The 16,760-nt window shown below is 40.6% G+C and overlaps 1 long non-coding RNA gene across 1 annotated transcript; it reads right to left on the bottom strand.

The window, feature by feature from the left end:
* Window positions 1-563: 563 nt before the first annotated feature.
* LOC116040108 lies at window positions 564-16,557 on the bottom strand. Its single transcript, XR_004102583.1, has 3 exons — window positions 16,381-16,557; window positions 5,441-5,446; window positions 564-576 (listed from the first exon to the last, which is right to left on the bottom strand). It is a non-coding gene; the product is annotated as an uncharacterized LOC116040108 (long non-coding RNA).
* Window positions 16,558-16,760: the final 203 nt, after the last annotated feature.

Raw genomic sequence — 16,760 nt, 5'->3', positions numbered from 1 at the left:
TGCTGCGTTCTGGACTAACTGTAACTGACGAAGAGAAGACTGATCCAAACCAACATATGAAGAGTTACAGTAGTCTAATCCAGACATAATAAATGCATGTATAACTCTTTTGAAATCTTTGCTTAGCAGGTAGGGCTTGACTTTAAAAGCACTGTCAATTTTCGTAAAACTGCCCATATTCGAACTCTACACAGTTGATTTGTTGCATAAAAAAGTCTCAAAAGTGAATTTTGTGATGAAATAGCAGACGAAAATTGAAAATGAACTTAGAAAAATAAAGGTGAAAATTTGTTGAAGAGTAAAATTCAGAGGCAAAAGATAATTTACATAATTTCAATGCATAAATATTTAGTGCTAGAAATTCAATGGCTTTTTAATTTCAAAATCCAATGAAACTGATTTACTTCCATGCCAGAACACACATCAGCAGCCTGGCACAGGATGGAATTCATCTCTCATGAAATTCTTAGTTGTTGTATCCAAATCAAACTGTAATTTTAACCTATGTTAGCTTTCAACCTGACAGAAATAAGTGTTCTTCTGGAAGGAAAAGCATTTCGTCTACACATACTTCTCCTTCAAACAATAAAAAGTGACTTGGCAGAAGATTGCGAACAGTGTTCTGTGGTCCTACAGCCTCTCTAATGGCTGACCAGCCAACAGAAGCAGTAAATTTCACTAATGACTTTCCAATGGTCTTTAATTCTCCATTTAGGAGGAGAGGAAATGTCAGGGCCGATGGAAAGGTTAATATGACTTTCACCCACTAATAAACATGCCTTGATCAAAGAATAACGCAATTAAAAGCTTTCTTTTATTCACTGGACACACGCACTCTGACACATACATATCCACACACACATACGCATATGGCCAGATATCACAACGATTTCCCAATTAGATTTCCAATTTCGAACTAAATGGATAAAGTTAATGAAATGGTCTTTAAGAAACAGACTGATTTTCAGAGCAAGAGAGGGTGATGAATTTGCAAAAGGAAAGTTCTGATTGGTCTGAAAATGTAACGTACTTAATAATTTAACAAGTTTAAGTACATCAGATTAAAGAGCTGGTATTAAAGATTGGCCAGAAAATAGAATGATCACAACAAAACAACTGCAAACTGATGAAGGGGCTGATGATGATACGGAATACTAGATTCCTGTCTCTGCAGCTTTCTCAGCCAAAGAAGATAAATGTATACTGTAGTTTTTAATGCCTATAAGACACTGAAACATACATGTTATTGTTTTGTGGAAACCCAAAAGAAAGCAATTGATTTGGGGTTTTGGGTCTAAAAAGATTTGATGTGATGTATGATTGCATGTTTTTATGTTTTATAAAAGGATCTAACTCTTTAACAGAATGCTTAGAAATCCTTTCCATAATGTTGTCAAACACTTAGAATATTAATCTGAGCCTGTCAGTGGCAAAACGAGCACTTTTGTGAAGGTAAATACAAGCTGGACAATTGTCCTGTTAACTTACATTGTAGCTTGTTTCACCGAGATCTTGCTTAAAACTGAACCAATGTCAAAGATTGTTGTTCCCATCAGTCACTTAGACACAAAAACATAGGAGAATAGGTTAAAGAAAACAGAAGTTACCCTTTAAAAAAAGACATTTTAGAGGTTGTTACCTCTGTAACGCTTTGTTGCAGGCCAAGGCCAGAATGAGATAAGAGGAAGGAGAGTGTCTGAGACTGCTGACAACAGACTGAGGCAAGTTGCTGAGCTGTTCCACATTAACTGAAGCATGCCATCCAATACAGTACACACACACACACACACACATACACACACACACACACACACACACACACACACACACACACACACACACACAAAAACGCACTCACGCGGAAACCCTGAACACATGCAGAACACCAACAGAGGGACTGCTGGAGCAGCTGGAGGCCCACTGACCCAGAGAGAGAAGACAGCAACACAGAGTCAGTGAAGAGCTGGAGTGTGTGCCAACACACAGTCTCAATCTGCTGCCATCTTTTCATATAGCTGTTTGAATGCTAGGCATTATTCAAAAGGAACATGAATAATTTGTACTTAGTTTGTTCTTAACACATTTAACTATTTGTGTTGTTGCATCCAATCCCTCTTCTGGGGTCACCATTTGTGCCTACCGTACACTAGAACACTTTGAACAGACTTTGAAAAGACTGAAGTCGGACACCATCTCACATCTAAAGACAATCATCTCACATCTAATCATAATATGTAAAGACTGGGGATCTTGGAGGGTCACAGATTGCAAGACTACAACTAGATTAGTTTTGAAACATTTAACCAAGCTAGCTAGCTACAGCTAGCATTAGCTGGTAACTTAAGGTAAAGTCAGCAGATTTTCTGTTCTGCTGTACATGCAGATGAATGTCTCCAGTATCCTGAGGTCTGTGTTTACCCAGTGGTAAAACTCCCGCTGAATGACTCGCTTCAGAAGGGTTGAAAATCTGCAACTTTACCTCTTTAGCGTGGCCATAGCAACAATAAACAACACTGGCTCTAGCTGTTGCTGCTTCCTATTTGGTGCTGGAGAAAGTGCCTCCATTGGTTGTTGACAATGTTCACGTGATTAAACTTCACTACCAAGACTTCTTTAAACCAATCACAATCGTCATGGCCGGCGCTACGAGACGCGGGGCGCTCCTCTGTTTGAGCAACTCGTGATTGAAGGCTATAGATCATATATTTAATTATATTATACATCATTTACCGACACTACCAACAGTGGCAATGGGTGTAGGAGATATGGACAATTGCAAATCTGCGTTTGCAGACGCTAAAACCCAGTCTGCATCAAGTTATGAGCGTTTTGATGGGACCATCTCAATCGAAAAATCACAGAGACGCATCTATGCCAGAGCAGACCTTCTGAAACTACAAGCTTGCCAGTCAATAACAGGCCAACTGGATCTTATACCAAAAATCCTGTTGAGGAAAAGGATACAGAGGAAACAAGGGTCGAGAGGAGGAATTAGGAACAGGTTAAGAAGATGAGGAAGTAAGCCACCATTACCTGCTTTAACTCTGTCAAATGTGCGATCCCTGCGCAATAAGATGGATGAACTTTCCGCACTGGTTAAGCTTGATCGAAACACAAGTTTATTTTGTTTCACTGAAACGTGATTGTCTGTGGACATTGCATTAAGCCTTAATGGGTTCACATTAATTCGCTATGATCGGGACACGGAGAGAACAGAGAAATCAGTCGGGGGCAGTCTTTGCATGGCTGTTAATGACAGGTGGGTAACGAACTACACTGTTCATGAGAGGCACTGCTCTCGCCACTATGAAATTATGGTGGTGTCGTTTCGTCCCCACTATCTACCCCGTGAATTCCAACAAATAACTGTGATCCTTGTTTATGTACCTGGCCCTGACAACGAACTTGCATCAGAGCGCATTTCAGAATGCTACAACAATGCCGTCTCCAGGGCATCCGATCAGCCCATGTTTTTGCTTGGGGATTTCAACAGCTGTGACGTCACCCCATTACTCCCCCAATTAGAGCAGTATGTGACATCAGCAACGCGATTTGATAGGACGCTGGATTTATGTTTTGGAAACATTCCAGGTGCATATGTATCCAAGCCCCGTCCTGCCCTTGGTCTATCAGATCATAATGTGATATTACTACTGCCTAAATACAGACAGAAATTAAAACACAGAAGATTCAGACAAAAACCATCCAAGTCTGGGATACTGAATCTGTAGAAAGGCTGAGGGGATGCTTTGAACTCACAGACTGGGAAATGTTCTTTGAGGCCTGCAATGGTGACTTGAACACACTTAATGAGCCCATCTGCTCTTATGAATCATTCTGTGCAGACAATGTCATTCCATCTAAACAAGTCAAGCTCTTTGGTAATAACAACCCTTGGATTACAAAAGAGCTCAAACACTGTATACATTTGAAGAAATTAGCTTTTATTCAAGGAGACAAACAACGTGTCCAAGATCTCAGAAAAGAGCTAACGCATAAGATCAAGCTTGCTAAGCTTAATTACAAGAACAAAATGGAGGAGAGGTTCACCAGGGGAGATGTGAGGGATGCCTGGAAGTGTCTTAACACCATGATGGGTAGGACTCAGAATGCTGGCACGATCCAATGCCCAGATCCTGCTGCCTTTTTAGAGGAACTGAATACTTTCTATGCCAGGTTCAACAATGCAGATCCTGCTGAGGGTTGGATCCCACACAACATGAGCCATTGCTCTGAATCCATCTGTGTGGAGGAGAAGAAGGTTGCCTCCATCTTTACCCGTCTCCATTCTACCAAAGCTCCTGGCCCGGATGGACTGAAGGGACGCATCTTAAAGGAGTGTGCACCACAGCTAGCTGGTGTGATGACACAACTTTTCCAGCTGTTCCTTGATGCCAGCTTTGTACCCAGGGCGTGGAAGGAAACTACCATCATACCTGTTCCCAAACGACCCAATGTCAAAGCGATGAATGACATCAGACCTGTGGCGCTTACCTCCATCCTCTGCAAATGCATGGAGAGAGTTGTTGCAGATTAACTCATCACCATGGTTGGAGAGAGCTTGGACCCACTACAGTTTGCTTATAAATCAAAGCAAGGTGTAGAGGATGCCAGCCTGACTCTTTTGGACACTGTAACAAGACACCTTGACTCTCCCAACTCCTTTGTCAGGATCTTATTCATGGATTTCTTATCTGCATTCAATACAGTGAACATCAACACTCTTTTGCTCCGCCTCCAACAGCTGCAAGTTAACCCAACTCTGACACTCTGGATTAAGGAGTTTTTAAAGGACCACAGCATGTGAGGGTAAATAGGTTTAAATCCACCAACACTATTTTAAACACCGGAGTGCCTCAGGGCTGTGTGTTGTCACCTGTCCTATTCTCCATCTATACAAATGAGATCACCTGCAGCAGCAACGGACTCAAGCTATTTAAGTATGCGGATGACATGGCCTTGGTGGCTAACCTCACTGATGACGACTCCCTCTCCACTTAGAAGCAGTATGTCAACCCAATGGCACTTTGGCTCAAAAGAAGTTCACTGGAGCCATCATCACCAAGACCAAAGAAATGTGTTGCCATAGGGGCCGACTGCTTGATACTCCTCATCCACTATCCACACCATTGAGACTGGAAGGGCAAGTAGTGGAACAGGTTGAAAGTTTCAAGTACCTTGGTACTTTGATTGACCACCGTCACACCTTCACCCTGCATGTTGACACAATTTACAAAAAGGCCTAACAGCGCATGTGTCTCCTCAGAAGGCTTAAAGGATTTGAAGTGAGACAGGACATTCTATCCAGAGTATACCAGTCACTGATAGAGTCTGTCATCGCTTTCAACATCACATCTTGGTACAGGTTCCTACCAAATCAATGCAAGAGAAAGCTGGCTAGGATAGATGGCCGTTAAGATCATAGGCATTCCACAGAAACAGCCATCTGATCTTTATATACAAGCAGTGGAAAGAAAATCCAACTTCATCATCCAGGATGCCTCCCACCCCCTCCACCAAAGCTTTGAGCTATTACCATCAGGAAGAAGGTTCAGAGTGCCTCTGGCTAAAAAGTCATTATACAACAAATCCTTCATTCCCAATGCAATACATATACAAAACTCATGCTACTGACACATCACACACACTCTGCCTTCAATCAAAATATTTGTTTCTAACATGGCAACATATTAGACAATAAAGCTTTTTGAATCTTTGAATCTAAACTCCGGACGAAGCCGTGGTGCCTCTGCAAAATAGCCTCGGGAAGGAACTTGTTTTGGTGGAACGTGTACGTTCAAAAGAAGTTTTAGTCGTGCAACAGAAGACTCAGATTGAACAGATAGTCTAGCTAGCTGTCTGGATTTAGCCTGCAGAGATCTGAGGAGCAGTTAACCATAGTCCTCATAAATCCACCAGAGTTTAGAACGCCAACACAAAGAAAACGGAAGGAAACGGACATCTGGCCGAAAAGAGGGACATCCAGCAGAATTTCCTGTGGCGATGGAGCAATCCCGAAGGTGAACATCGTGGATATACTCCTTTCAACACAAAGGAGCAACAGTTCTACTCCGAGATCCTGCTGGATGGCTGAGCTCCTCACCCTTTCTCTAAAGTCACAATGAACGGAATCTACTTTTTGATTTTTGGCTTCTTACCTTTATGATCCCATTCATTTGGTCATCACCCAAAGCTCATGATCAAAGCTCAAGAGGTGGCACGGTGGATCAGTGGCTAGCACTTCTGCCTCACAGCAAGTTGACACTGCGGAGTTCGATCCCTGGTCTGGGCAGAGTTCGGTCCCTGGTCTGGACAGAGTTCGATCCCGGGTCCGGGCAGGGTCTTTCTGTGTGGAGTTTGCATGGTCTCCCCATGTTTGCGTGGGTTTCTCTGGGTGCTCCGGTTTCCTCCCTCCATAAAGACATGCATGCTAGGTAAATAGGACTACAGTTGGAAATTATCCATCTGGCTAACACTGCCGCATTTACAGAAATGTTGATTAATGTGCATTTTCCTAATCAAAAAATAAATACATCTTACATCTTAAATATAGGTAACAGCTGGAATGTAGATTTACCTGTAAATCACCACCACTAGAGTACGGTACAGCATTGCGGCATCAATCCACCTGTCGATCTCACACTGCCTCTCATTCTACTCATAAATAAGTCCCCATTAATCCTCAGCTAAGCCTAGAAATTCTGTCCATGAAAGTCACAAACAGAATTATGGAGTACAACCATGGTGGAGCCCAACGCCCCCTGAGAATGTGCTTGACTTCCAGATAAGAATGGAAGCCCATTAGAAACCCATTAAAAACTTAAAATCAGACTATTTTTTTGTAGTGCCCAATCATCCCACATCCCTAAAGTTTCTCTCAGCTTACGGTTTAAGATTTGAAAATCAACACCACTCATAGTTGAGTTTATCAGCTTAATAATGAAGAAGAAAAAATACTGAAACAACATGCACATTTCATTTTCAAGAAATTAAAATATCCTGCTTTTAAAAAACTTCGTAAGCTGATCCTCCGCAGTCACAGAGATTCTGTGTGTGTGTGTGTGTGTGTGTGTGTGTGTGTGTGTGTGTGTGTGTGTGTGTGTGTGTGTGTGTGTGTGTATGTGTGTGTAATAGTAAATTGCTGACTTCATTAAGGCAGGCCTCCTCTTCTCACTCATTTAATTACTAGAGAAAAGGTTAGTGCCACAATGCAATTTACAAAATGTGATTTCTTAGGAGCTATTAACTGTGTGTGTGGGTTTGTGTGTGTGTGTGTGTGTGTGTGTGTGTGTGTGTGTGTGTGTGTGTAGTGACAGAGAGGGGGAGGGGGATGCCCGGTATTTTTGTGCTCTGTGTAAGCTTATGTGTGTGCGTGTTTCAAATCTCCAAATGCTATCAAGTTCACGGCCACCATTTAATGTTGCAGAGGATTTTTTTTTAATTTCTTTGTAGAAATGCACAGGTAACTCAGGTAACTGTCCCTTTGCTCGGCTGTATTTGATTTATTAAATTCATTTATTAATTCACTTTCAATGTTTGGAAATAAAGAAAACCCAAGTTGGGGAAAGTGGATACAAACAGCTCGGTCTCAGTTGGGTTGGATGTTTCAGGAGAGTGTGTTCTGAGCCTCTGCCAAGCTAATTTGCAGTGCACATCCCTAGATGGACCTTTTTTCTTTTCAATACAATAAACTCAAAACTTACATAAAATACAGTACAGACCACAAACTCAACAATAGATACATACATAGAAAAGGGATATTTTTTCAAGTTTTTAATGCTCAAGTGGTATTTGAGACTTGACTACTCCATTGGTAACTCAATTCACATCGACAGTACATGCAAATAACTTCAGTCTTTTAGAGAGAACCATCTGGAAGGGCTTTGAAACTCAACTATTCAAAAGGCCCTTTTCTTTATCCATTTTTGCTCAAGGAGCTTTGTTTCTGCTAGCCATCTACTTCCATTCATAAGACCCGTAAGCTACCATTTAGTCTTTTAATTTTAAGTGGGAATCTAATATAAGGTGGAGATATTTTACCTCAGAGACCTGTTCGATATGTTGCCCATAAATCTTTAGATTTAACTAGTTTCTATCAAGGACCAAGCCCTGGAAAAAGCAAACTGACACAGTTTTCCATTGATTGAAAAACTTTAAAAAGATTGAAAAATGTTCAAACCATGCTGCTATGGCCTCTAAATGATCTGACAGCTGGGTGTAAACAGACAGTAGTTTTATCAGGTACATATATAACTGTATCGTCTGCATACATCTGAAAACCTGCCCCATGACATGATTGCGGGAAGTCATTTATATATAAACTAAAGAGAAGTGGACCACAAATAGAACCCTGCGGAACTCCTGTATTAGTCTTTAAGAAAGATGAGTTCACATTATTAATGACAACACATTGTTGGACAAACAAGATTTAAACCACTGTAAAGTTTTATCAGAAAAGTAGCCCTGTTACCCATTCTGTTAACAATCACACTAAAAATAACTGTCATGTTTTCAGTTTTCTTTCACATCCACTTACTTTGCTCACTTACTGTTTTATTTTGATACTCACCGTTTGTGTTGCAGGTTACTTTCCTTCTGGTCTTTGTCTGCCTTCCCACCTTGTCTAATCACCTTCCCAGCCCTAATGTCCTGCAACTGTGTCTAATTGTCTCCCCTACCCCCTCAGGTGTATACATTCACTCCCTTGCTCTTTGTTCTCTGCCAGTTTGTCTTATAAATTTGAATTTAGCGTTCCAGCCTTTTTTCCCGTGAGCTCGTAAGTGTTTCTGATCCTCTGCCTGTTTTTGATCCGAGTGTGTGTTTAGCATTTTTTGGATAGCGTCGCCAAATTTACATTTTGTGTACTGCCTGCCAATGTTTTTTGGAGACTGTTGCCTGTTTTGTTTTGTACCGGTGTGTACAATAAATACATTGTGTTTGACTGTTACTGCGTGTCTGAGTCCTGCATCCTGAGTCCCCTGTTTGCCCCGTCTGACAATAACTGTATGAGAAATATATAAAAAATATAGGTATAGTAATTTTTTGACATTTTAATGCAGAAATATTACATATAATATTTTTAAAGGAGGTGTTAATTTCCAAAGAGGCATATCAGTCGCCGGTAGCTGCTGCAGACAACATGCTTGACTCAGTCTGACTCAGACTCAGCTGCTGAACACAGTGGTCGCTTAGTTTTATTCCGCATTTTTATTCTTGTGTTATGCATAGGCATGTTGAGAGGATTCTTGGAGGATTTTGGCACCTTCAACGTGTTATACATGCAGCAGTGAACTATGAAAGAACTATCAAATTTGTTGTTTATATTTCATGCACATACAATGTTTTTTGAGCTCTGTCGCTGTAAACATCTGCATTTAGGAAGAAAAAATGCATACATTTGAAAATGTTCTGTGATGTGGCCCCACAGCCCCCTTCTCTGGTCATGTTAGTGTGTCAGGGTCTTTATCAGCTAATTGTTAATCACTGACCTGCAGTAAGCCGTTAATTGAGACTCTGCGAATTAAAGATAATAGTCATTAGAGCGAGGAGAGAATTCACCCATCACACTGAGACAGGAGATGTCTCGGCTCCAAAGATGAATGATGGCTCTCAGTGTCAAGAGCCCGACAGAACAGAGCATGAAAGAAGGAAATGGATGAAGATGGCAGTACACTGTTGCAGCTGCTTTTCTGAAGGAAGGTACAGCAAATAAACATATGAATGTCCCGTGCAGTAAAATAATTGAATCATTGTCTTATTTGCACAGAAGCAGGCACTGTTGACACAGACAAAAGGCCTTCGTCAGGCATAAGTGAAGATTACATTAATTTATTCGCCATAATTCCTTGTAACATACATCAAGGAAAAGGAAAAAAGTCTCCACCAGCCACTTGCAGTGGAAAAGACAACCATACAGACAAACACTATGTAGACTAAAATATATAAAATAAAACATTAAAAAATATTTGAAACGGTTGAAGGCACAGTGCTGTAGATTGTTAAAAAGTTAGCAAACTGTACACTGCAAACACAGAATATGTAAAGTGGTGACATGCATTTAAGGACAGTCCATTTAGTTCAGATTATGGCCCGGGGTTTAGGGCTGGGTACCACATTCAATACTTTTTAGGCACCGACAGAATTGCCTCTAAAGTATTGAGTATTGAAACATTCCTCGTCATTCAATACCCAATTTCAATACCTAAGGAGTAAATCTCATCAGCGTCAGTGAGCCAATAAGCATGCAGCATGCGTCTATGAAGATATAATAATGTCTGTGATTGGCTGTCTAACATTACACAGCCTAGAAACATGCAGGAAAAACTCTATGTTACACAGAGACTGGGCTCACATAGTAGGAGCTGAAAAATAAATAAAAAGATTTGTGCCATAATGTGAAATGTTTTAATTTCTTTTTGTTTTATAAAATTGGTATCGAAAAAAGTATCGTTTAGGAACCGGGGTATCAAAGTCACGGTATTGGTACCGGTACCGGTATTGAATATTTTTTAACAATACCCAGCCCTTCCGGGGTGGGGGGCATTTGCAGGGGGCACAGTTCATTTGTAATCCTCCACAATAATTTAACCGTGCAGCCGTTGTTTCTCATATTCCTTGCAGCTACCAAACCAGGAAGGTGGTGAGGTGTAAGGTGGGCAGACCTGAGTTTTTGAGTTTCCAGAGGGTGTGAAGCCGCTGCAGGGCTTTTTTGATGATGGCTGAGGCGTTGATGGTGGAGGTCATGTCGTCTACTAAGTGAACCCCCAGGAACTTTATGGTGTTTACCCTCTTCACAGTGGCACCACTGATGGTCAGCAGCATGTGATGGAACTTGCCAGCTCTCCTCGATCACCATCTCTTTTGTTTTTCCACATTGAGGAAGAGACTGTGGGAACTGTACCATGAAGTTAGATGCTCCACCTCCTTCCTTACCATTTACTGTATATGTATATACAGTATATATTAGGGCTGCCCCCTCTTAGTCTTTTTGTTTGCATTTCTTTAAATGTTCATACAATACAGTAACGTCAGTTATTTAGATTAGCTGGATCCATGGTTGAACTAAATATGCTTGTACTATACCAGTGAGTGTATCACTGTGTGACTTTGTCTACAGCAATCCCACCAATCGGTGCCAAAACAGTTAGATGATAAATGCCGTAAACATATTCTTTGTAAATCTTTACAGTCATTCACGAAAGAACTAAGCAGGTCTGCCATATCGCCCGATCCAAATTTTCTTCAATAGTTGCCATTTTCAGCGTGTAGCTTGCTAGCTCAAAGTTTGTTGTTGTTTCCCCGTAGCAAAGAGATTTTGAGAATGGCAACACACAGAGAGCTTAAGGTGAGGGACAAAGCCTAAAATCACACATTGGATGTTAGGCTTTATCCTGGAAATTTACTTCCGTTGATCCAGCCTATCTTTTTAATAACTCCCTGTTAGAGGACATTTCCCTGCCATCTTTACACTTTGTATGTGTAGCAGTAACAGGTAAAGTCGTACTTAGGGTAAAATATAAACGTAACTGTATTTCATCACCTGCAGGAAAAAACAGGCTAACCATAATTACATTAAAATGTATTGAACGTGGGTGATTCAATCATTAAAGCCCTCTCTGTCATGATGATTTGAGTTATTTCCATGAATGATATTCATTTTCTAAATTATGGCATATAAATCCAGATGTCTTCAGATGACGACGCCGGTAACCAATTTACATTAATGGTCCAATTTAACCTCAAGTGACTCCTATTCATAGTCATACAGACTGTGTTTAACACACCTATTTGATCATGTTTTCACTCCGGAAGTATTAGAAACACTAATATCACATAAATGATATTAGTAATTGACTGGGTGATTGCATGGTAATCCTGCCTACATGTTTAAAGGAGGGACATCAATAATCCAATTACTTTTCTGGGTAGACTTGATTAGGCTCATATTTCATAGACCTTGATGAATATTAATATCACTATATATTTTTCTAACTGTAAGACATAAAATCTGGACAGCACAGTATGTAAAAAGTATGAGAGGCTTGATTATCTGATGACAGTTTTGCATATTGTAATGCCTTTATAATCTAAGTCAGATTGTATTAACCAGGACACAAAAAGTAAATGATGACATTAATAAAATCTTTTCACATATAGTAGTGGTCTTCAAACCTTTAACATTACACTATCGCTTTGGTTACCTTGCACACGTAGCATATGCGGACTGTTGGCGGAGCGGATGTGCTGCGGAATGTATCTTTTACAGCAGCGCACACAAGGTGTAGGATTGTGCTTTTGCTTTGGGATTGTTATTGTTTCTTCGGTTTTTGGACCCGGCACAGAGCTTTGAAACATCTATTGTCAGCTAACATTTAAGGATGCAGGTGAGGGAAACAAGAAATAAAAACAGAAACTCTCAAAAAGAAACTGCCAATACGCTCATTGACAGTCATTAAAGCTATAGTGTGCAACTATTATATATTAATGGACATCTGTTACATTCAAGCATTGCCAAATGAGTTGCTACAAAGCTAATTAAGACTATCATTTCCACACAACTTTCTCTGTATTTCTCAGCATGGCTATGTTCAGAAAATTGTGTCGTCCGGCGACTTTTGTGCGCAGAAACTGGAGTGAAGATAATGACCTCTTCTGAAGAGTCCATCATGTTTTTTATATCTTCCCTGTCCTCCTTGGTTACTAGCAACTGTGTGGAGGAAGGGTGGAGGTAGTGCACGATCACGGAAGGCTTGTATCATGTGGATGCATTGACAGGGTTGTTGTCATTACTTAGAATTCCTCATGGGGAAGACAGAAACTACGCTCTATAGACACGGTTACCCATTTCTGGGTAAAAGGGCTGCACATGCCTCGCATAAAATATGACTAGAAAGCTGTCCAATTTTTACGCTTGTAGAGTGGATCTCCACAGTACATACGCACCACTTACGCTTTGCTCTCATGCCCAGTGTAGGCAGTTTCACTGATCGTAGTGGAAGCGTAGTGTTAGTGCAAACAAGTGGCAATGTAGCGATGTAGCCGGCATGTAAGAATGTCCTTGTGTTGTTTTTTAAACGCACTGATACAAATGAGTAGAGATGCACCGAACCCAGATTTTTGGGGTTCAGCCGAATACCAAACCCACTGGTTAAGATTCTGCCGAACCCCGAACCGAACCGAACTCTACTCCTATCCTCTACTCCCATCTTTTATCTTTTATTTTATTTTTAATATTTTATTTTTAATTTAATACATACTGTATACTGTGTACATATACTTATACTTTACTTATATTGTTTATATTCTATTTAGAGAATGTGTGACATGCACCAACAACACCAAAAGAAATTCCTTGTATGTGTTAAAAACTTACTTGGCAATAAAGCTTTTCTGATTCTGATTCTGATCCTCAGTCCATTAACACAGTAAACACATTAATAAAGTAAACAACATCCACAGCCTCTAAAATAGTTAAATGTAACAACTTAATGTTGAATTCACACATTCTTTTCACATCGTAGGAAAGCAGATCGCTATCGCCAGCTGAGTGACTATTTTGTTTGGCAAATTTTCGCTAACCAGTGTATGATGAAGACATGTTGGGTGGGTGAAATTAGAAAGCTAGCATTAGCTAACGAGCAGCAGTCCCTCCGCTCCCACTGTAGGGAGACTCATTTGCAGAGAGAACAGCTGACAGCCCAGGAGAGGCACAGTCTGGTTAACACCAGTTTTTAGCTGTGACTGTCCTTCCTTTGCCGTACCTGAAGTTGCTGCATTTTGGCTGCTGTCTGTAGATTCCTTCATGCACAACTCATACGCAAATGTCTTAACAGCGGTGATGTTATGTAGTGTTTACGGTCCTTGCCCCCACGAGACAAATCGGTATTGCAAATTGAACATGTAGCTCTACTTGAATGGCCTTCTTTTGACTGAAAGTACTGCCAAACTACACTTTTTCTGCTCACAAGTTCCATTTTCTCACAGCCTACTGCATTGAACGCTCCACCTACATAAACACCTTCCTGTAATCAACGGCACCGTCATTACGTCGACCAGCATAGCGCGCATAGTGCAAGCGTAACTCTACAAAGAGTATATAAGTAATAAGAGGCTAAACTCAATAGAATGTTGTGTTGCATTCAGTCCAAGATGGCGGAGCTGCAGCTCGGTCATGGGTGCGTTTGTTGCAATGGAACGTTCTGTTGAGTTTTGCCTCTTGTTACTTCTATGCTCTTTGACGAGACCAGAAACTCAACACAATGTTCGCCTCTTTTTCTCGAGTTTCGCCTCTTGTTACTTCTCTTTGGTAGAATTCGGTTCGGTGGAAAAAAACAACCCCCTCTTTAGGTGAAACGATGGGCACAGACAGTTTCAGACATCACTCAAGAAAGCAAGTCCCCTCTTGACAATTTTTTAAAGCACATTTGCAGTAATTTTTTGGGAAAAGACCTTAAAAGTAAATATTTAAGTTTTTTTTAAATGACCAGAGTCATTCACCTAGTGGGTGCAACCTGATAGTCCACTGTATGTTGGCAATATAGGAATGTGGAAAGTGTGTGTGTGTGTGTGTGTGTGTGTGTGTGTGTGTGTGAATTATAATTTTTTGAAAGAAAAGTCTTTGCTGTAGTCCCTGTACAGTCTCATTATATGGACGTCCCCTCTTTCAGATGTAGACATCGCTCAAGTGTGTGTGTGTGTGTGTGTGTGTGTGTGTGTGTGTGTGTGTGTGTGTGTGTGTGTGTGTGTGTGTGCGCGCGCGTGCACTGCTGCTGGGTTACGGACTCACAAAAGCAAGTTCAAGGGCTAGGCTTCAACTCACAATATTGTAAAGACAAACTCCAGCCCCTCCCTCCTTGAAGTAATTACTGTCCATTTGTATGATTACCTGTAATTACTTGTTAGCTGTCAGCATCAGACAGAAACTCAGCTTCTGAGACATGAGGAGGAGGACGTGGAGGTGGAGGAAGGTAGAATTGGAGTAAAAGTTGGAAGGGGCAGAGGTGGGTGGAGCGGAGATGACAGAAGGAAGAGGACAAAGAGGAGGAAGAGATGGAGGATTGGGAGGGGGTAGAAGGAGGTGGAGGAGCCGAGATCAGAGAGAAGAGTGTTGACATGTGTTTCTGTCAGCCAGGGTCAAGCGGTGGCTGTCTCTTCTTTCAGCTGCTGTCCATCAGAGTGTGCCGGTGAATGGATCTCCTCTTCATTTGCAGAGATGAAGCAGACCTCTGACAGCAGCAGTTAATTGCAGGGTTACTGATCTGCTCTCTGATGACAGCGATGCCGGGTTTTTTTCCTCAAGTCATGAGACAGTCGGGTGGCAATGTTAAGAAGTGGCTCACTTAGATCTTTTCTGTTGCTACAAGCAATCGTTGCCGTGATGGTGATACGTGTTGAGCTACAATTCCCTATATCATAATTAGTATAATAATAGCATTTGGCCCCTAAAGAATTGGTAAAAAAACATAGAAGGGGATTGGTATTATTTAGCATAATGTACATTTGCAAAGTCATGTCACATTTACCTTTGTGCTGGAACAATTTCAATTTTTAATAGAAATTCTGTCTTTTTCGGAATCTCCTTTGTCGTTCTTTTGTACGATGAGTTACTATCAATAAAACTTCCTAAATATGTTTTCAAACTGATTGATCTGCATATAAATGTACAGTATGTAATAACTGCCAGTAATATAATGACAAAACTGATAATGTAATAACCTGCCATTCATAATTTCTTTTGGCATATTTTGGAGGGAATTTTTTTTTACACTGAAAAAAAAGGTCCAATATGTAATATATTTACTGTAATAAATCCAAAAATGACCCCAATGTATCATCAGATATTAAGGAAACATGCTAAGTTGAAATACTATCTTTTCTGACAACAATGCTAATGCCAGTATTTTCTCCTTTTGAAATGTCTGTTTGTGTTTTGGCCTGTGTGTTGTTATCAACTGCCCAGTTTGACAGCCAGACCGGGTTGCCATGAACACCAATGACTGACACGCCAAACTTCCATAAAGTCGTGGGTTCTAAGAGACAGAAGTCTCTCAACAATGGTCAGCTTTGAAGCAGCTGAGAGATATCCAGACTTTCAATGCCCATGTCAAGCCCATAAAAACATGGCATCCTACATTTCCCATAATACAACTTGATAGCAGCTTCACTTAGACCCTGCCTGGTAAACATTCACATCTTTCCAATCTCGTAATGCAGGCTTTCTGTTCCAGAGACATTTGACAACTTTTTTTACAGGCTTAATATGACTGTCCAGCAGTTGTGGAAGAAGTATTTTAGATTATTATTTTATTTTAAATATTTTTAGAAGTAAAAGTATACCACACTGTAAAAATACTGCGTCCTGCCATGTATTGAAAATGTTACTTAAAGGAACATGGCACCGTTTTTTGAAATAGGGTTATTCACCGTCTCCCCTAGATGTAGATAGGTGGGCAAACATATTTTTGTCTCAGTGCATGCATTGTCTTAGTCCGGCAGCACCGCCGCTAGCTTAGCTTAGCGTAGTGAATGGAATCCTTTGTTGCCGGTTAGCATGTTGTGAGTAAAAGTGACCCAACAACAACAAAAACAAAACCTAATTACAGAAATCTGAATGTGTAAAGTAACTAGTAACTAAAGCTGTAACAGATTAATGTTGTGGAGTAAAAAGTACAATATTTCTCTCTGAAATGTAGCGGAGTAGAAGTAGAAAGTGACATGAAAAGAAAAGACTCAAGTAAAGTACAAGTACCTCAACATTAGGA

This window comes from Sander lucioperca, chromosome 7 (assembly GCF_008315115.2).
Source record: "Sander lucioperca isolate FBNREF2018 chromosome 7, SLUC_FBN_1.2, whole genome shotgun sequence".
Taxonomy (NCBI): domain Eukaryota; kingdom Metazoa; phylum Chordata; class Actinopteri; order Perciformes; family Percidae; genus Sander; species Sander lucioperca.
Note: the sequence above shows the minus strand (reverse complement) of the source record. Positions and strands in the feature narration are given on the sequence as shown.